Here is a 21,542-nt window from a genome sequence, read left to right as displayed (position 1 = left end):
TTTATCTTAGCTCTTTTATCATTGACTATCCCTATATACATCCATGGATATTTATTCCTAACACCTATTAAATTGATTACACATGCCATGCATTTTAATATAGACTGTCTTTAAAAATGGAAACCTCCTATTTCAATCTATCATTTCAAAGTTTGACTTCCTAGCATCCTATGAATTTCATTAGCTAATAGCCATGCATGTACCTGTGTCACAGTGTATCTTTTCACTAGATATTTATTAGACCCACTATTATGCAGCGTGGTAGAATAATAACTTTTCACATGAGTGAATTTTCCAGAGAAGGAGAGGTAAGAAATACCAACACTGAGATTTTCTAACGTGTTAAAATTGTAAAGCTTTTATAAAATAATCACAGTTACAATTATAAATGCTTATCACAAGCCAGGGATGGGATGACATGCTTTATGTGAATCATGTAACTCAATTCTTCTAACAAACTTGTATTTCACATACAAACAGGTTAGATGACTAACAAAATGGCATAAGCTAGCAGTTGGCACCACAGAGATTTAAGCCTGAGTAACCGATACACACCTGGCACAAGACCCAGGCATTCCTCTTTCAGGTATTTACCCAAGAGATCGAAAGCACATCCACTCAAAGGCTTGACACGACAGTTCATAACAGTTTGATGTGTAACAGTCGAAAAGTGGAAATAATCCAAGTGTCCATCAATAGTGAATGGATAAACATTATCCCACAGGCAAAAAGCGGAGCACTAGTCAGCAATAAAAAGCAATATGATGAATCTCAAAAAAGTTAAGTGATAGAATTTTGACCCCCCCCAAAAAAACCACATACAGAATAATTCCTTTCACACACATATTTGGGAAATAAAAATGAATCTATAGTAAAACAAGCACATCAATGATTGTCTGGGAGCGTAGAGTGTGGGGGGAAGTATTCGTAAGGGCATGAGAAAACATTTGGGGGGATGGATAGGCTTATTATCCTAATTATCATAATGGTTTTACACTTCAGTATGCAGGGCAAAATTCATCAAATTGGGAACTTTCAGCATTTGTAATTTATTGTACATTAATTGCATCTCAATAAAGAAATCTAGGCAGCCCTGCTCCAAAGCCGAAGTCCTTAGCCACCAGAGTATATCACCACAAATACCATGAAAAGTCCTACTTAGAAAAAGTGTATTGATTTTAACTCAGTTTTACTTCACTGTAACGTCGCTTGTTTTACTCTATAAGATATAAAGGCCTAATTGATGCCTGATGTTCCAATTAGCAATTTTGTTACCTTGCTGCAAGTGAAATCCTTGGGGACGATTTCGGTTTTGATTAATCTGTCCCTACACAGAATGGCCCAAACTACTGCTGTTTTCATTGAAGCTGCTTCTGTTTTTTCCAGCTGTCTCTGATCTCTACACAGTTCCCTTTGCCTTTCCAAGTGGGATTTTTTTTTTTTGTTTTAACTTACTCTTTTCATCTATTTTCTTTACTGCCTGTGATTCGGATACCTTGGGTTGTGAGGTCACACAGAAATGACAAGTGCACACACATGAATATGTGATGAAGTGAAAGAAGTTAGCAAAAAGGTCCCAGGCCTCCGCCATACCTTTCCCACAGAGTAAAATGTACCGCTAGAGAAATTCTATTGACGTTAATGGTTAAACTCACTTAGGGCAGCAGTCCCAAACCTTTTGGGCACCAGGGGCTGGTTTCGAAGAAGATGATTTTTCCAGGGACCCAGGTTGGGGGGGTGGTGATTTTAGGATGATTCAAGGGCATTACACTCAGCCTGGATTCCTGCTGTGTGGCCTGGCTCCTAATAGGCCTGCACCACTACCTTCCCAGGGCCCCAGAGGTTAGGGACCCTTGACTTAGAGAACTTAGGGTTGAATCCAAAGCTTGCCCAAAGGGTTGCAGATCCAAATGCTGCATGGTTGGTTATCTGCTGATACAAGTTATAGTATCATTTGAACACCTTAAATATTGTAGTATAGCACCCTATGTTCTAAACATAACCTTGTAGTAAAAGACTTATCCCCAAAACATGATTAAAAAAGTACCAATTCTCCAGCTTCTGGGAGACCTAAAAATTAAAATCAAATCGAGACTTGAAAGTAGCCCATGCAAGTAAGGGGTTTAAAGCTTAAATGCCATTAGCTACAGAGAAAACCCACATCTGATCTCAGAGCAGCTTATTCACAAGGGCATCAGGCTCCTGGGACATGCTCCTCTCCCCAGACGGGCTGGAACACTACTCAGTAATTAGAATGGTATGTCCACCCCACTTAGAAGAGTAATCAAGACTCGGAGATCTGAGGGGTGCCCACGCCAGTCAACTCCGTTACTGCTGGAGAGAGAACCAGTGCCTCCTCTGCGTGGTCTCTAGACCCCAGCTGCCCAGACCCCAAACCGGGGTGGCTCCCCCTCACCCACTGCAGTTAATGTTCGAGTGTGGGCAGCGGTGGCCCGATGATCAAATTTGTTGGCTCAGCAATAAAGTGTCTAGAACGTGTTTGTCTTAACTATGACTGGTCTGCCTCATATAACTGACAGTTGATTGAATGTTAATTACACTGCTTCAGGAGCAATATTATACATTTGAAAACCACATATTTTTATAACAATGCACTGACCATCAAAACTCAACCTATGTAACCACAGCCACTAAAGCCCACCCACCTAAATTCATTAAGAGCTCACATGAAATCTCAGCAATTCAAACAGTATTTCACAAGCTATTACTAAAAAGAAAAGAATGATATTTGCATCTTCTGTTGTTATGGCCCCTATCTCCCCCAGAATTTAGAAAATTTGAATTTGAGAACATTAGAGAAAGAACTTTTAAATTGGGCTTTTCATAAACCCGCTTCTCTGTGGTAAAGTAGAATAGCAAAAGCCTCTAAAACAAACACAAGCCAGTCATATAAGGAGCCAACCCTCCCTATCACATCATTAAAACTGCCAGGTGAGTACAAACCTAGCATCCTGGGCACCCTGGCTTTAACATGTTTAGGCCTGGATCGGAAGGCTTATATTATCTCTCAAAGGAGGGCCCCTGGCCAAGTCAATCTGATGCCTGACCACACACCGGAAGCTTCGATGTAAGGCGTCCCTACAGGAAAAGAGTGTGCTGCCTTCAGGCAAGTGGGAAAACAAGTGCGAGCAAAATCATAACCGTGACTAGCAAATGTTTACCACGTGCTGTGTGCTAGGAGCTCTGCCTATGGACACTGGGGCCACCTGGCCCACGAACTGGGGAAAGCAAACACTTTCCCATTTTCAGGTGAGGAACAGAGAGGCAGAAGACGCAGCAAATGTCCTGCCATTAGTGGTAATGGGGGCACGATGGAAGGCTGAATCCAAAGCCCATTCTTATTTTAGATCAGGAGGTTTGACAGTGTTCATTTCATTTTCACTGTCTTTCTTCAAGAGAAAACTGGCTCCCAATGCAAAGAAAACTAAAGAAATGTGTAAGAGAGGCCAAATTGCAAAGGTTGATCCATGTTCAGACCGGAGAAGCTGGCAGGTAGTGTAAACTGGGATTGTTTTCTCTCTGGTTAACTAGAGAACCAGCAGATGAAAGAGTGTGAATCACGTAAGAGACAAGGATAAGACAAGCAGACACAGCTCAACGGCTCCATCAGTCTCTGCAGGTCTCTGGAAGCTTCGCCGTCACTGCTACCTGCCTGGATGTAGCGGTTCACCACGTACAGGGAGCAATGGCATCGGTGCTGAGTACTCACGTCACTGGGGCAGAGGAGAGGAGATGGGGGGGTGGGGGCTCAGGAGACTATACACTGCTAGGGAAGGCAGCTGCAATAGCCATCAGCTTCGGTGTTTTCAGTTTTTTGTTTGTTTTGGATCGGACTTACAGCAAGCCCAGGGGCCTCCCCCTGCGCCTTGCAACCGTTGGAATTTAATATAGATTTACGAATGAATTCTCTCTCATCATCTTCCTTGTCCTCTGGTTCTTCTTTTTCCCAGCTTTTCTCTTTCTCACGCTTTCTGCCTTTATTTTTTTCTGCCTCTCGAAAAATCCCCTTTGAACAGCAATTCCTCGAAACACAAACCCCAAGACTAAGAGTATCTTCATTTAGCAACAGACTACCCTATCATCGGCAACCCTAAAAAACCCATTAAGCACTTTTTAAAAAAAAGGAAATGAGGCTGCCTTACATTTCTGGCGTCCCTGGGGCCAAATGCTTCGCACTGCGACAGTGTACTTCTCTTAGACAATCGTTTTTAAACTCACTCATCGCTTTATCCACATTTTGTATAATACAGTGAAAGAACACTCTTGAAAGCCAAAGCATCCACACATTAAGGAGGCCTGTCATGGTTCATATCGAGTTCAATGTTATAGGGCTTTTTATTGCAGCCCCGGGCTATGCCACCGTCTGGTAATCAAAGTCAGCCTCTGTTCATATCATCTTATGTATATTTCAGATTTCCAAACTCAGGGTGAGAAGCCTAAGTATATTTTGTTTTTCAAACGTTCTCAAAAACGGCAGAGGCCCAGCAGAAACGTATCTAGATTGGATCTAAATGGAATTATACCACCACAGCTGAACTGAAGACCCACTGGAATAATGCAGTAGCTATTTGCCCAATACTGGGGCACCAGCTTGCGGTTCTGAATTATTTTTCTAGTCACCATTTCTGGTTTTATTTGTCAGAGTTTAAAAGACGTTAGAGCTCTGCTAGCCCTCTCCCCTTCATTTTGCAGAGGAAGAAAATGGCGTCCAGAGAGTGATAATCAATTATTGATGTCACAAAGCTAAGAGCAGTGTAAATATAATTTAAACCTTTACCTTCTAATTATAAGTCTAGTGTTTGTTTTAATAGACTACGGTCTCGTATTTTTCAATCCAAGAGGCACTTATTGAGCAATTACTATGTGATGAACACTGCTTTAGATTATAGAAATCTTGTATGACCTAGGGTTATGGACTTGGCCTATGGAGACAGGAAAATTAAGAGTTTAAATATGGCTTCACTACTTTATCTTTGACTTCAGACAAATTACTCAGCAGCTGTGAAACCCTAGATAAGTTATTAAATTTCCAAGTGTATTTGGTTATTTCCTTTGTAAATGTGAACCATTAAATGAGATAATGCAAATGAAGTGCTCAGCACAATGCCTGGCATTGATCAAGGATTCATTTAATGTTAGCTATTATTATTATTGTATTATTACAAATTGAATAAAGCCTTATCCACGCCTGCTCAAGGGCTAGCAGATCCACGTCTACAAACAAGCAGAGAAACCAAAAATAATAATGGAGTGAGTTTAGTCCAATCCATGAGGCACACGCAAAGAGTACAAAAGTCTGATTCTGCCGAGAAGAAGGCCATCATTGGGCAAACTGGGCTGGGCCCGAAGTACAGACTTTTCATTTTTGTTATTAGTAGCTGTTTATTATTGGTTCAGGTTTTATAGCACAAACCTGGTCATGGCCTAATATATAGCAGGTCTTTGGGAAGAAAGAAATATCAAAATGCAGCTAAAATGAAAAAGGCTTTACCATTATTAACAATGATGTTTGGCATTTTTCTGATGCTTGTCTGTTCTCTGGTCTCAGAATGCCAATCTAATTTTTTATATCTTCTTTTTCAAGTATAATTCACCCCCATTAAAAAAAAAACAGGAAACTGAAACTATTATCCACCCATGCTAGTTTTATACACTGAAAAATCTCTCCCTAAAATACATAGAATCCTTCTACATGACAGAAAAGGAACGCAAGCACTGGAGACTGAAGCACGGGGATACGGAATAGGTATTGGGACGTGGACAATTCCAAGATCGAATTCTGAGCTGACTTTGCGCAAGTACTTAAACCTCTCTGAGAACAATTTCCTGCAAGAGAGACATCACACCTATTTCAGGGGCACCAGTAGTGATGGGAGGGTTCAACACACACTGGAGATGAAGGAGTCCAAAAGCAGAAGCAGCCTGAACTCTACAAAATTCAAAACAAAAGTTGGAGACAATGACGACTACGCATCACCTGAAGACAGAACTCTACCCACTCACGCATCGGTACCTCGGACGACACAAGGGAGATCAACTAACGCAGGAGTGGGTGTCTTAAAGCAGGGATTTGGCTCAAGAGGATGCAAGAAAGATGGGCAGAGAAAAAAGACACGTAGAGAAACATGATGTGTGTGCGTGTATGCGTGCGTGCGTGCATGCTTGGGAAAGACACAAAAACAGAGTACTTCCAAACTGCATTAGGAGAGAACCTGTTCACCTCGGTGGTAATATGCGGAACGATACCCCGGGGCTGGAAGAGTAAATGCAGCTCCTGATCCAGACTGACTGCTGTGCGAGAAGTGTACACATCGGGCCAATCTGACTTTATTAAGTTTATATGTAATGTCGGAGCTGGTGTATTAAAATTTTCTCTCCGATTCAAGTCTTAGCTGCCTTGGGAGTAGCTACGTTGCATCAGGAGGCTCAATACCAACTGAAGTTGTTAAGGAAGGAGATCTGTAGATATCTTTTTGAAGTGTAATTTGGATAATTGTTACAGCGGGATGAAAAGAAGAGTTGGCGCCTGTGCCATGAATATAGCAGTGAGTTCACAGAAATAAACTGAGCCTGGGTCCCTGCCAGGAAACGAGCGTCGAAAGCCTTGCTCTGAGCTGATGTTTAGACGTGACAATAAAAAACAAACAAACAGCACCACGAATGATGATTTAATTTTACTTTCCTGTGGAGCAAAAAAGTGCTCATTGTCTGAAGAGTGCAAGGTTCATGGACTTGGTAGTCTGTGATGAAAAGGATTTGACCCGATACTCTCTGTGGCTTTTCAAAGGGATTAACCACACACCATTAATACAGCACTGGGCACATACAAAGAGTAATTCTTTATTAAAAATGACTTCCAGGGAATCTTTGCTTTAGGGTTTTAAATTTCTTTATAATACAGACATATCACATTATACAAGAGTCACATCATAAAATTTGGGGTCACCCTCATCTTTGCTGAAGTTATTCCAACCAAAAGAAAAAAACGAAACAAAACATCCTGGCATTTAGTAGAAATTGTCCATGGAGACCTTCTTTACCCCAATTTCCCAATCACACAGACCAAAAATTAACAAATGAACCCACTGTCATCTATCAAAGACCTTCTTGTCCTATCTTCTGTGAATTATTTCTCTAAGTAGCATGTCTAACAGCGGTCACCTCCAACGTCCAAACCTCTGGGTTCGCACTTCTGATAAATGACTCTTGCGACATTGTACTTGTGAAATCAACTGACCAGCTGGGAGCTCAGAACTCGGACTCAGGCTGTCACCTTCGATCCGCCATTGTGGATCGGAAGAGTCACAGCTCGAAGGCTGCAACCCGTGCCAGCCCCGGGGAAGAGTGGAGGCAGCCAATTAAGCACTTTAGGAACCCACTTCCCAAGTTCCCCCCACAACAGATAATTTGAACAGTAAATGCAGAAGAGGGACCTCAGCCACATGTCCTAGAAGAAGAGCGCCGCCAAGCTCCCCTGCAAGTCACAGAAGTCTGGAGGAAGGGACATGGCCTTCCTGCCCAGTACGGGCCGTGCAGCATTTTCCCTACCCTGAGAATCCTCCTGACCTTGGAACGCTGGGAGGCACCGACACCAGTTGCATGCACAGGTTGCCGACAGTATATAGGTCAGCAAACACGACATGTGGGAAGCGTACATGCGGAAAAAGACATTCCTGAGCAAAGAGCATCACTATAATCATTTGGAAGGGCCATTTAGACCCTGTTAAAATTAACCAACAGGATTTACAGCCTCGAGTGAGCGAGCTGTATGCTCATCCCTGAAATGTCCTTCGGGAAACACGGTGCAGAAAATATCATTGTGGCTATGACTCAGAACCCAGTGGGTGTCTAATTTGAACAGGTGATTCCCCCTATTCGTCTTTCTGCCAGAGCATTCGAGTAATGTCCATTTGGTGCTTTGCCTTTCTTAGGAACGCGTATCTGGCCACATCCACTAACTCAGACACATTTCTCCCTCTACAAGTCAGTCCAGTGGTGGGGGGCAATGCTCATTACAACTCCACCACAGCTGAACCTTCAAACAAATTATAATGCTGCTACTTCTGAGTCGAACACATTTACTCATATCTCTGCCACCATCCAGGGGCCCTGTGACACGCACACTGACATGGCGGCTTTCAGCTAGAGGTTGCTGACTCTGCAGAAGCTCACCTCAGGATCAGTGTTCTCGAGGTGCTGATGGCTTATATCTCATTTGTCCTCCACATGAAACCTACTCTTTGGCCTCCTGTGCGTCTTCCTGCTCCTCAGCTGCCCGAGTTCCCTGCCTTGTCTTTTAAACGTGTCTTCTGATTTCTGACCATGTGCCTGGACCTACCCACCCCTCCTCTCCTGCCCTCAGTTTCCCTCTTTGGCTTCTGATCTGCTCCTCACTGTGACACCCAGCCTGGGTTCAATCCTGTCGGGAGCCACTCTCTCAGGCTTGGAGAAGACCCATCCACAACTGCCCCTGCAACATGCCCGTCAAGGGGAGAGCCTGCTTCATCCAGACTAAATCCCTAATGAAACATTTCCTTCCTCATTCGAATTTGTTTTTTTAAGTATGCATTATACGGACCCAAATCATTGTTACAGTTCCTACCCAGTGATCCCATGTCTAACCCTTCAGGACAACACAAAGCAAGTAATAAGGAATATGGACTTTGAAAGTCAAAAGGCCCCCAACTAGGATGATGGAAACCCTTTACTCTGTAAGTTTCTGCCTAACATCCAGACGCTGTAAGCCTAATACTTTCCCGCTATTGACTTAGGAGCCATCATATGTTTTTTGTGTGTGAAGATTAATTGCGATAGTTTAGTATCTATTACACAGCCTAGGACAAAGGTGGCATTGAACCAACGCTCCTTCCTCTTCGATTGCTCCTTCTTCCATCTTACCTTCTCAGATGTGAGACCCTCAGGCCTTCCTTGCACAGTCTTTGTTTTAAACTCCTCCACGCTAGTGCGGACTCTCCTTTGAACACATTCCACTTGACTGCGCTTGTAATGCGGTACCCAGAACAGAACACACTATCTCACGTGTGTTCAGGCCAGTACACGGAGGGGTTGTGACTTCCTTTAATGCCGATGCTGTATTTCGAACAACAAGCTCCTCGTTCCCTCTGCGGACCCATGTACCCCTTAGGTGATCACGTCTCCCAGGCTCCTGCCCAGTCCTCCCTTTACCTCCACCCACTCGCCACGGTCTTGTAAGTTTTCTCAAGCTTTACTCTTCCTCCTGTTTTTCTTAACCCGGCACTTGCATTATCTACCTTTGTTATAAAACCATGAATGATCCTCTTGAATTTTGACTGGTGATGTCAGGATTCCCAACCCAGAAGTGTTTAAGAAGCATTAACAAGTTAAGTCCCTTTAAAAATAATCAACAGAAAATTTGTTTTTGCCCTGACCAGGGGGCTCAGTTGCTTGGAGCATCATCCTATACAGCAAAAGGTCGGGAGTTCGATCTCCGGACAGGATGTGGGTTCAATTCCCAGTTGGTGCCAATCGATGTTTCTCTGTCACACTGATTTTACTCTCTCTCTCTCTAAAACCAATAAACATATCCTTGAGTGAGGAATAAAAATAAAATAGGAAACAATTGTTTTTCATCTCCAAACCCTAGTCTCTTAATGTGTGGTCGTAAAGATTGCTTTGACAACTACCTGGATAACCATTAGCTCCAAAGCCTACAAATTCTTTATTCTTTGATAAAGAATGCTTTTTCATGTTCCTGCTGGATTCTATATTCCTAAGTGCTTGAGCCCTCATTTCAAGGGTCTCCCCTACCTTGGCCCTCATTCGTATCAGTTTCTCACTGGCTAGGAACAAGCCACTTCCTCTGAAACCTGCAGTCTTTCCAAGGTTCGCTTCTCCTGTGAAAGAGCTGGCTATCTCAGATTCGGCCCTGCTTATAAATGACGTGATGAGTGACACAATGCAGCACAGTGTACAATGCCTGCCACAGGGCAGTGATCCCTCCCCTGCCCTTTTCTCATGCCAAGGCCAGAAAAAAATTTTTTTAAGCAGCTAAGAATAGTCCTTAGGAAACGAAATAGCTTTACAAACATTGCCCTGTGACAGGTATGGGATGCAGCTCAGAGAGCTAATGAGTATTCATTTTCCATAACAAACAAGTTGCTAATTTGATGTTTTAAAAAGCCAAGCAAACCTGCAGCTTCCCTTCATCATAGGATACTCATTTTCATTTAGCAACATGGCCACCTCACATTGAATATTAGCTCTGAAATTCCAGTTGACTGTGTGTCTTCTACTCAGTACCCACACAAATACTGCTTAGCCATAGAAAAGAAGAAAATTTGACCCTCTGCACCAGCATGGATGGACCTGGAGAATATTATTCTAAGTGAAATAAGCCAGTCTGAGAAAGACAAGTACCATGCGATTCCACTCGTGTGAGGAATCTCATGAACAAACGGAACAAGAGGGCAGGCTGAGAGCTCTGGGGCCGGGGGGCCAAAGGGATGGAGGGACTGAGCCAAAAGGGGGAAAAAGAGAAAGGACTCATGGACAAGGACAAGTGTGATGAATGTGAGGGTGCGGGGAGGGGACAGTAGAGATGAAAGAGATTGTAGGGGGATCGATGGTGATAAAAAATACAAATAAATAAACTTTACACCGGTGAGAATGGCTATCATAAACAAAGCAATAAACAACAAATGTTGGAGAGGTTGTGGGGAAAAGGGGACTCTAGTTCACTGTTGGTGGGATTGCAGACTGGTACAACCATTATGGAAAACAGTATGGAATTTTCTCAGAAAACTAAAATTGGACCTGCCTTTTGACCCAGCAATTCCACTGCTGGGATTGTATCCTAAGAACCCTAAAACACCAATCCCAAAGAACATATGCACCCCAATGTTCATAGCAGCACAATTTACAATAGCCAAGAGTTGGAAGCCACCTAGGTGCCCATCAGTAAATGAATGGATCAAAAAACTATGCTACATTTACACAATGAAATTCTATGCAGCAAAAAGAAAGAAGGAGCTCCTACCTTTTGCAACAGCATGGATGGAACAGGAAAGCATTATGCTGAGTGAAATAAGCCAGGTGGTGAAGGACAAATACCATATGATCTCACCTTTAACAGGAAGCTAAACAACAAAACAAACAGGCAAGCAAAATATAACCAGAGACACTGAAATAGAGTACAGGGGGACAGTGAGCAGAGGGGAGAGGGGAGGGAATTTCAGGGGAAATAGGGGAGGGATTTAGAGGAACAAACATAAAGGATACACAGACAACAACTAAGAAGGGTGGAAATGGGAGGGAGGGGGAGCATGGGGGGTGGGCTGGGATGGGATGGGAGTAATAGACAGACAACTGTACTTGAAAAAGAATTAAATAAATTTTTTAAAAAGAAAAGAATATAAAGGAAAGAAACAAATGACTAAAGGTACCTATTAGTAGGGCTTATGAAAAGTTGTTCAATAAAACAAGCAATACCAAAAATAAAACCTAATATTTTCACAGCAGTTTAGGTATAAAGAGCTTTTTTAATATCCACATTAGCCATTGTAAATACTTTAAAACAGCAGGAAAACAAAAAATGGAAAAGATGTAATGAACAGCTTAATCGCATATGAAATTAAGAAAACAATTTTTATTACTCCTCTTTTTGTCTCTAAGTTCCTTATATTGTCCTAGGTATACAGTAAGTACTCAGTCAACATCCATCAGTTTAATGAACTGATGAGAAACAACTCATCATTACTCCTACATTTGCCCAGAGCTGGTATACACAAGGCATGCTCTGAAGGGCACTGAACAGGGACTTTTCCTAACAAAAATAAACAACTTGCTAACCTGAAAGCCTGATAAAGGCAATGACTTTGCTATCAATTGTCTTTGTACAGGTGTTTAAAAGTACAAGGGTGGACCCCATAAACCACGAATTATCTTCTGGATGGTGGGCCCTTTATTGTACTACAGGCTTCCCCTGCTAGGTGAAGGGACCCACCTGCAGCAATGTACCAGCTGGTGTTGTCGTGAGAGGCTGTGTCTGGCTTCAGTGAATTTTTTTTGAAGACTTTCAACACATCTGCCCATTTCGTGATGGGTAATTTACAAGCACACCTGCCCATGTCGTGATAAGTGTTCGGCACTTTTGGACCAAGAATGTCATAATCTACATATCCCTTCCTCCTTATTCACAGATTTCATGCTGAGTGACTTTTTCTTGTTTCCCTGAGTAAAAGAAGTCCTCAAAGGGAAATGTTTTGCTAAGGTGGAGGAGGTGGAACGAAAAACGGCAGAAGCACTAAAGGCATCAAAATCAACAAGTCCAAACCTGACTTGAACAATGCAAAAACATCTCAATAGGTGCATTGCATCAAATGGAGAGTACTTTGAAGGTGACTGAAGTTTATACACGTAAGAATAAATACACAATTTTAATAAATAAATTCCATTTCGGGGGGCCCCCTTATATATAAGAGACACATTGCTTGGGTATAGATTCAGCTCTGTTGCCTAGAAGCATCTTGGGTGAGTAACAAACCTTCTGTGTTTCAATTAATTCATCATCGAAATAGAAATAATAAGAGTATCTACCCCATATGGGTGTTCTAAAGAAAACCAGATTACCACACATAAAAATGCTTCAAGTTATGTTCCACACACTATAGGGCCTGGTGTATGTGTCTGGACTTAGTAATAGTAATATTTCCATTATAATATTATTAGTAGTATAATATTAACCTAACATAACACTTGCCACAAATAGTTGCTAAAGTGATATGTGTTGAATAAAAATGTACCTTCAAACTTGTTTCTACTTTAAAGAAGTGTATTTTTTCACAGTTTACATACCCTTGAATGACAAAAAAATGGTAAAGGACAGACTGGAAGCAGCAAACAGGTAATTTGGCAGCGCAATAACGATGGCACACTGCATTTCCTTAGACGCCAAGTGACTTAGAGAAAAGTCTGTATCACGCAGACTCAATGAAGCCTAAAGGTACCAGGTAGTAGCCCACTCCTCTTTAGAGAACACATACTAGTCTGTTGGGGCAAGTTTAGGACCGACTACTTCTATCGACAACAAATGGCACCAGATGTTACTGGCAGAGTTAGAAGTTAGACCCAGGTCCGTAGGTTCTGCTAAGGAAGAATTCAGAGCCCAAAACTCTAAGGAACCAGTTTATTTAGCAACTCACAGAGGTAGAAGGACTGAGCCAGCTGAGTTGGGCAGGCTCAGGAAACAAGTCATAGAGGCAAAAGAAGGGCCCTTGGAGCTTGGGGGAAAGAGAGCAGAGGTATGCAGCTTGGGGGAAGAAATGGAGAGGAAAGGCCTGGGCATGCTCCAAGGAGAGAGTATACTGCATCCTTCCTCTTGAGGGTTTTCATCTGCTTTTCAAGGTCAAAGACTTTACGGGAGGTCTCAGGGGAGGATCTCCATAGAATATCCATCAGTTTTCCAGGCGTTTTCCTTTCAGGGTCATGGTCTCTACTGATTGGTTGGTGTTAGGGGTCAGTCGCCATTGCCTCTGGTCCTGATGTCAGCCACGGAGTGGCTTCATCTAGTTTTGCTGCTTTTCTGGGCCTGGAGCTGAACATACAACTGAGGCCTAGACATGACCTCCAGTCTGACCAGAACTCCATCTCTGTGGTCAGCAGACCCAAGGCTTAGTTCTTAAGACTATGTGAAGGGGGCTAGAATTGAGCACTTCAATTGTGCTAAGGGCTTAGTGCTTAAAGGAGCGGTCAGTCCAAGGGCTTCGACGGGAACCGCATTACCTAATTCCCAGGCCTCCTTGTTCTTTCCCCCTCTAAGGGGGTCTAATACCACATGACTAGCAACATACCAGGGGCAGAAAGGTCAAGGAGGGTCTGAACCACAGGCCCAGAAATATGAAAGGTCAGGGGGTCGAAACCACATGACCAGGATATGCTGGGTGGGGAGGAGGTCACCCTTGGGTGAGGTCACACTATATAATACTCGTTTTCCCAGTTTTGCTCATTGCTAGGCACCCAGAGAGCTTTCTGCCCTGGCGACCTTCTGTACCTGGCCTATCGTTCCTAGTCTGCTCATGTCTGTCTAATTGCCTACTACGCCGCTTTTCTCAAGTGATCCCTGTCTCACCATGGCTGGAGAAAGTCTTTTCTAGAGTTTAATTTATATAAAAAAGGAAAGTAGGAAGGGAAAACAGTAAAATGCCAAGGTTTTCTTCTTTATGTCAGAAATGAAAACGACGTCATGGATTAAGACCTACTCACTCGGATGGGGAGTTCGGCACTTTGATTAAATGTTACCTGACTCTATTCTGATACACGGGAGGGTCACACCGGCCCCACTGTTAAAACTGGATTGTCAAGGCAGAGATGCCTGGGCCAAAATAAAAAGCCGAGGCATCCATCATCCGGAAATACAGCCTGCTTCATGGAAGGACTTGCCACTCTAACTAGCTATTATGTGGTGAAAATAAAAAAGTGCTGTATGATTGTCTCTTTAAACCTGTCAATCTGACCTCTTTGGAGTAGTAAACTCATCAAATCACTATAATGATTTAGAAAGATCATTTAAGAAATCATAGCACTGAGCCAAAACTTTGTGCCATGATTAGGAAAAATTAGAAACATTAAGTTACACCTATAAATAGGATATCAACATATTAACCTTTAGTTTATTTAAAGAGGCAGGCACAACATGCATTGCAAATGAGGGACGTTGGAATGCACTTATTCCTTATTCACATCGTGATTAAGTTCTCTCGAGAGGGCAAGGTGGCACAGGAGATTAAAACACAATTTTACCTAGTCCCTTGGGGGAATCTGAAAATATATTATGAGAAAGCAACAGTCTAGCACAGGGAGTGCGAGGCCGTAAGTAAAAGGATGCACCCTAAGCGGATGCTAATTCCAACGGTGAGTGTGTAAAAGGAAGGTTTGCACGTTCCGTCTTAGTCCATTTACGAGGCGCTCCCGTAAAAGGAACACTGTTATCTAATTTCAAGGATCCAAGAAAAGGGGAAAAAACGAGAGAAGCCCTTTATTTGTTTTCAATTCTTTACAAAAGGAACAAGAGCTGTTAAATATTTAGAATTAACATGTCTGAGAAATACGCAGGTAATAAACATAAATATGTGCCATGTTTCAAAGAAAAAAAAACCCTTGCGCATATAAGTAAATAACCCCTTTAATAAAGCTATCACTGAAACCAGAATCTGCTGGTACGACATTATGTACTTGACGCAGTAAAAAGAATTCTCATTTCATATTCTTAAGCTATTAAAAATATTGTCCTCCTACATAACAAGTCTTGGCTATGTAAGTAGGTAACGACAAAAGCTAGCTTCTCCTTTGTTTAAGGCACAGAGCTGAGCAGTCCGTACATACGTTTCTAATGAATTCGAGAAACCTGTGAAATAGACATTGAGCGCTTTAGCTTCCTGCCTATGAAATGCGGATAAAAATATCCACCTAGGGATGCAAAAGACTTAAACTTTGTACCACAGAGCTCATTAATTAGCATAAGAGATGGCGAAATGAGAGGTGACCCAGACGGAGAGCCAGGAGCCTCCTAGGGTTTCACAGGCAGCAGGTACAACACAGAGCCCTGGTGACCAGCCAGCCTGGCTGGTGATCTGCCTGTTGAGGTATCTGGTCCTGTTATCAGCTATCATTGAATCTGCTATACAGTTTGCCTCCTCTGTGTCCATGCTAGGTGTAGTCAGGAGACGTAATCAGGTCCTGTGTGAACCGGAAAGGCTGTACGACAGCTGCCCACTGACAGATGTTTGGGTGTTGAGAAAAATGTGCCTGCTATTATTCTAACGCACTGTCCAAAGCAAGTTGTGTGGCAAGGAATACGTAATCCTTACTTCAATTCTCTTTGAGCTCTGATTGCTTCCTATATTTTCCAAAGAAACATGAAAATTACAGAGGACCATATTATATTGGTCACTGTACGAAGTTTCAATCACATCAGAAGCTTATATAGGCCAAAATACAGTCTTCTTTTCTGGCTTTCCCACTATGTAAAGTGAAATCGATTTATCCCAGTCAAGTGATTCTCAGAGCTAACCACCATTTTAAAGGAGAAAAAGGCAAAAGCTCAGGCAACGTAGGTGACAGTGGAGTGGTCTCCAGCAAAACACACATTTCAAATAGACAAAAACCTATTATATCCCAGGAAATAAACCTTAGCCTGACCTTTATCTGAGTGCACATTGCAGCCAGGACTCAGACAGCCTCACACTTGGCCCTTAAAGGCTCTTGGCTGCTCCTTAAATAACAACAACAAATGTGGTCTCTTATTGACAAGCGGAGGAGCAACTGATGAAGGCGGTCAGAAAACTGACGCAGATCAGCAGCGTGCAGGCTAGCGGGGCCCAGAGGGAGAGACTGGTGTTTCCGTAAATGAGATGTTAAGTTGGCCGGAAGGGTATGTTTTGATAGGAAGTTCTAGTGGGTTGTACACTTCACACAGGGGCAGAGGGAAGTCCAGGTTTTATCACCACATGTCCACAGCTCGGATCAAGATGCCCTGGTAGCTTAAAGTACTGAAAGATCACAGAATCCTTTCGATTTTGTAAAACACCTCAAAGAAAGGTAGATGGCCTGTTGGGGGAATGTTCATAGGGTCCTTCTCTAAGGCTCCATGGACTTGGGCAGACTTTCTGTGGTTGAAAACTCCTGACAATTAATTTTTGTGTACTGTAAGGATACACCTCCAGATACACTCTAAATGGATTAAGGTAACAGCTATTCCAGAAACCCACATATTTGTAGTTTACTTATCCAAAGATGTCTGCTCAAAATTTGTATTCCTACTGAGAATGGGCACATCCTGATGACGTTCAGGCTGCTTTGACTATGTGTAGGAAAGTAATAATATCAAAAAGTCTCATCAAATGGGAAGATAGCTTCTCCATCTTTAAATATCAACAATCTACTGTTCTCAGATGGGAAATACGTAATTACTAAACACCAATGCAGCAGTCACATTACCAGAGCATTAAAGCATTCAGTGTACATAATTTCTTTTAATCCTACAACAAACCTTAAAAGGTAGGTATCATTACGATGTTATGAATGATAAAAGGATCAGACGCAAACATACTTGCCCAGGTCACATGGTTGGTAAGAAGTGAGACAATTGAGGCCTACTTCGAATCCTGTGTCTAATTCCAATTCTATCTTTTTTTTCCATCTTCACTCGAGGACATTTTTCATCGGTTTTAAAGAGAAGAAGGTGAGAGAAAGAGAGAAACATCAATTGGTTGCCTCTGGTAAACTCCCTGACCAGGGATCGAACCTGCAACGTTTAGGTGTACGGGACGACGCTCCAAGCAACTGAACCACACCAGCCAGGGCAAGCCTATCCTTTTCGTACCTGCCTTAGGGTTTCATGCACACATCTTGTGCTTATAGTCTTCCTGTCTATACTGCTTCCAAGAGACATCACCTGTCAGTTTTGCTGCTATTAATGAGTGAACGTGAATTAGTCCTCAGGACTTTTCCGAAGACCAGAAAGTATTTTGACATTTACATAGAATTTAGACTTTTACTGGGGATTGGGGGCAGAACGCTGAAATGACAGTGAGGTAATGTAGTATCTCCCAAGAACTGGGCAAACAATTAGGTTGCCTTCTGAAAATGAAATAGGAAGATCATACCAAAAATATGTCAAAAGCCTCCTTCCAGAAATAGACCACCTCTTAAGCCTGCCATGACTTGAAAATGTATTAACAGTTGTGGTTGGGATGTAGAGGGAGTATTAGCCAGAGGACGGGGCAGTCAGAGCTTGAAAGAGCAGATACGAGGTGTGACAGAACCTGTCCTCATAAAGGCTAGAAGGTGTGTCCCGCACACTCAAAACCTAAGCTCTCCTGTCCCAGCCAAGGCAGCCCTACAGTGGACATGATGGGCCATGTTTGCTTGGGACCATGACATGTTTGACAACTACCCATCTACTCTCAGTCTGCCTCCCAGGTCGCCATGCAGCTTGGGTCAGCAGAATCAGGAAAGTGCACATAATGGGTGGAAAGGAATGTCTGCTTTGACTGATAGTCATGTTTCTCACTGCAATAAAATGAGCAGAGGGCTACTCTGATTTCTATCCATTAGTCTCTTTAAATCAAGTATTGTTAACGTGATTCAACACCCTTGGTCGAGCTTATCCTGACATACTGTTATCCTTTAATTTCTGGACCACTAAGCTAAAAAGTATACCTTTGACCATGACCAGTTTACCAAGACACTGTTAGGACATGCTTTGCAGCTGGTAAAATCAGGTAAACGGAACAATCCAAACTGGCTTCTTTTAAACACCTTCAGAACCCATTTAACAACTCAAGAAGAGATGTTCTTTCTCAGCAAATGGACAGTTCTTGGTCCGCCTCGACAGGTAATTTACCCTCAATATTTGGGGATAAATTAATCACAGCCTTTATGGCCCACTGAACAGCAAAAGATGACTGAGGATGTATTGAATGGGAACTAAAACATTGGGCTATTTTCCTATCTCCGCTGCTAATTAACTGCATAAGCTTGGAAATGTTGTTTAACTGTCTGAGCCTCAATATCCTTACCCATAAAATGGAGAGACTGAAACACATGCTGTCTAAGGACCTTCCGAAGCTCTAACAATTGCTCACTCTGAGATGTTAGCTTATTCTCTAAAAGTCGGCACATTTAGTTTATGCTCAATGACTTTGTTTTCGCTCAAATATTGGCTCTCTGGCTGTCACGGCTACTCTTGGTGATTAAATGAATATCTCCTGGCGGCCCCTCATATTGGGAACCCATCGGACAGTATATTTCCTGCAAATGCAAAGTAACATAAGCGATGAAGAAAACCAACCCCACAGTCTCGGCGCTGCCTGTGGCCTTCCTTCCTCATCACACCCAAATGCAGCCTCGATAAAAATGTAACCTAAATAATTACACCCTTAATTAAATCTGTAATCATTTTCATTTTGGCTCACATGAACCATCCCAGAAATCAAGAAACTAGCGCTTGCTGTGTCAAATAAGATAAGAAAACCCCCCTTTCATTCTTAAATAGTTAGGGTAATGCATCTGATTATTCTAAGATGCTCAGTCAGTATTCTGTACAAATAGATTTTCACACCTTGTCAGTTAGTTGGGCAGATTGACAATCACAAAGGGGTTTTGTGTTCATTGAATGAGCACCATCTATACGTTTCACTTACGGAGGCAGATGGGGACTGGCAGCTTCACAAGGCCAATTAGCAAATGTATTTGTTAAAATCCCTTTCACACCTCCGCTGTCAGCTCCAATCATTTATTTATGTCCACTAAAATCTTCTGCTCTAATTACTTATTGTTAACTAACAAAGGATAAAGTGTACTTCCCTACACGTGTTACAAAACCCACGACTCCAGTTTCTCCAAACCACTGACCCTCCATCAATAGCATCATATTTATATGAACTTTCCTAAAGCGTGCTATTTCCTTAATTTGGATGAAACGATATAGTAATTCAACTATCACTACTTTGGGTCATTCTTCCATCAGCATCCTACTACATTAGTGATGACCAGTTGGTCGGTCAACTTCCAGTCTTGCCCTCCTACAATTTCCTCTCCGTCATGCAGCTCAACTGATCTCTATCAGCTGCAAAGCTGATCACACCGGGCTGCTGATCATCATTCTTCAATGGCCCTCTAGTCCCCTCAGGATAAAACCCCAACTTCTTACAACAGCATGCAAAGTTCTTCATGGCATGTACCTATCTTACCTTTCTTCCAAGGAGCCGGACAAGAACAGTGGTAAAAATCAGTCCCAGAATCAGACTGCCTCACTACAAACTCCCAGACCTGCCACTTACTAGCTCTGTGACCGTGACCAAGTTAAAATCTTCCTGTACCTCAGAGGTAACTGGGGTTGACAATAACAGCACCTACCTCACTGTGACTTAAGTTATAACAGATTACAAAGTTAGTCATATGTGTTTTTTCTCTTCTCAAGACGTAGAGTCATTTTCTGACATCCTTTAACCTGGACTGATCCTATGACTTCCTTTGGACACTAGTAGAGCCTTGTAATATACTTAAACTCTGAGATTTGTTGTCTGAATGATCCTGGGACCCTCTGGCCACCCTGTGAACCAGATGGCTTACCTGCTGAATGACCAGAGACACGGGGCTGAGTCATCTCCATTGCCCCACGCAAAAGCAAAACAACTGCCAGACATGCGGGTGAGGCCACCGCAGATCTTCCAGACGAGATGAGCAGCCAGCTGAGCACAGATGAATGAGCAAATCGAGCCAAGATGACCCAGCCTGGCCTGCACCAGGAGAGTAACTTCGCCGATTCCTAGACTCACAGGTAACAACAAATGACTTTCAAGCCATTGAATTATGGATTTGGTTGATATGCAACAAAAGCTAATAATAGAGACAACACAATTAAATGAGCTGATATATGTAAAGCGCTTTGAAAAGTTCCAGGCACACAGGAGTATAAGCTATTATCATTTAGCAGTCTCTACTTTCCTTTCTACGTATTACTTGGAACACTGGTACTTGCAATCCTGGAATGTACACATGCTCACATCTCCAGGCCTTTCTACGGTTTATCAACCTAGAATATCAGTGCCCTTACGCTCACTTGGCAAACTCCTAACCCTCTTAGTTTAATTATATCCTCTTTTGAGGACTATTTCCTGACACTGTCATCGTTAGTGGTGTCAACTGCCCTTTTTGTGACTTCTCAGGAATACCATGTTTATCTTGCCTATTGTAGTATTTCCACCCAGTATTGCTATTACTTGTGTATTTACCACCCACACTATTTTACAAGATACTTAAGGGTAGAGGCTATGTCACTAATGGGTATTAGTTACCGTTTTACTCCAGTCACCTTTTCAATATAGTAGTTACGTCGACCTTATCTTACCAACAAAAGTTGACTCTCTGAAAGAAAATTATTTGCATGTAAAGGTTCGAAAATGTTGTTAAATAACATTCCATTATGCCTAAACCACTTTTCTATTCAGTATTTTTTAAAATAAATTAATATGACTTCACATATATTACTATTAAAAGTTACCTCATGTGTTTTAAGCATTGCATCATTCCAACCAATTTATTTTTGCACCTTACACTTATCATCAACATTAGATACCTCTCCAAAGTGTGTATCAAATAAAGGGCACGTTTCCCAAATCCTCACAGAAACCACGAGTGCCCCCACTGAATGAAAGTGGGCAAGATGACTGCACCTTTTTAGGCTTTGAAACTGTTCAGAATGACAGTCACTCTTGTGGTATTTTTCCACCCATGACAAGTGACTCTACTTGATCAAGGTCACGTTTATTCCTTTTCCTCAAAATACGTTACAAAAGAATCCATACACGTTTCAGAAATCCAGACAGGGCATCTCTTATTCCAACCATCCAGGAACTCCTTCCAAAAATGTGGTTAGGCTAGTGTGAAATGGCTTAGCTTTTAATTAACACATTGCGATGCTTAGTGACCACCACAGTTTTATTCTGAGTGTTCCGGAGCCATCTGCTTAGTAATTTTGA

Source organism: Sturnira hondurensis, unplaced genomic scaffold (genome assembly GCF_014824575.4).
Source record: "Sturnira hondurensis isolate 20B ecotype Veracruz unplaced genomic scaffold, ASM1482457v3 Scaffold0008640, whole genome shotgun sequence".
NCBI classification, from domain to species: Eukaryota; Metazoa; Chordata; class Mammalia; order Chiroptera; family Phyllostomidae; genus Sturnira; species Sturnira hondurensis.
Note: the sequence above shows the minus strand (reverse complement) of the source record.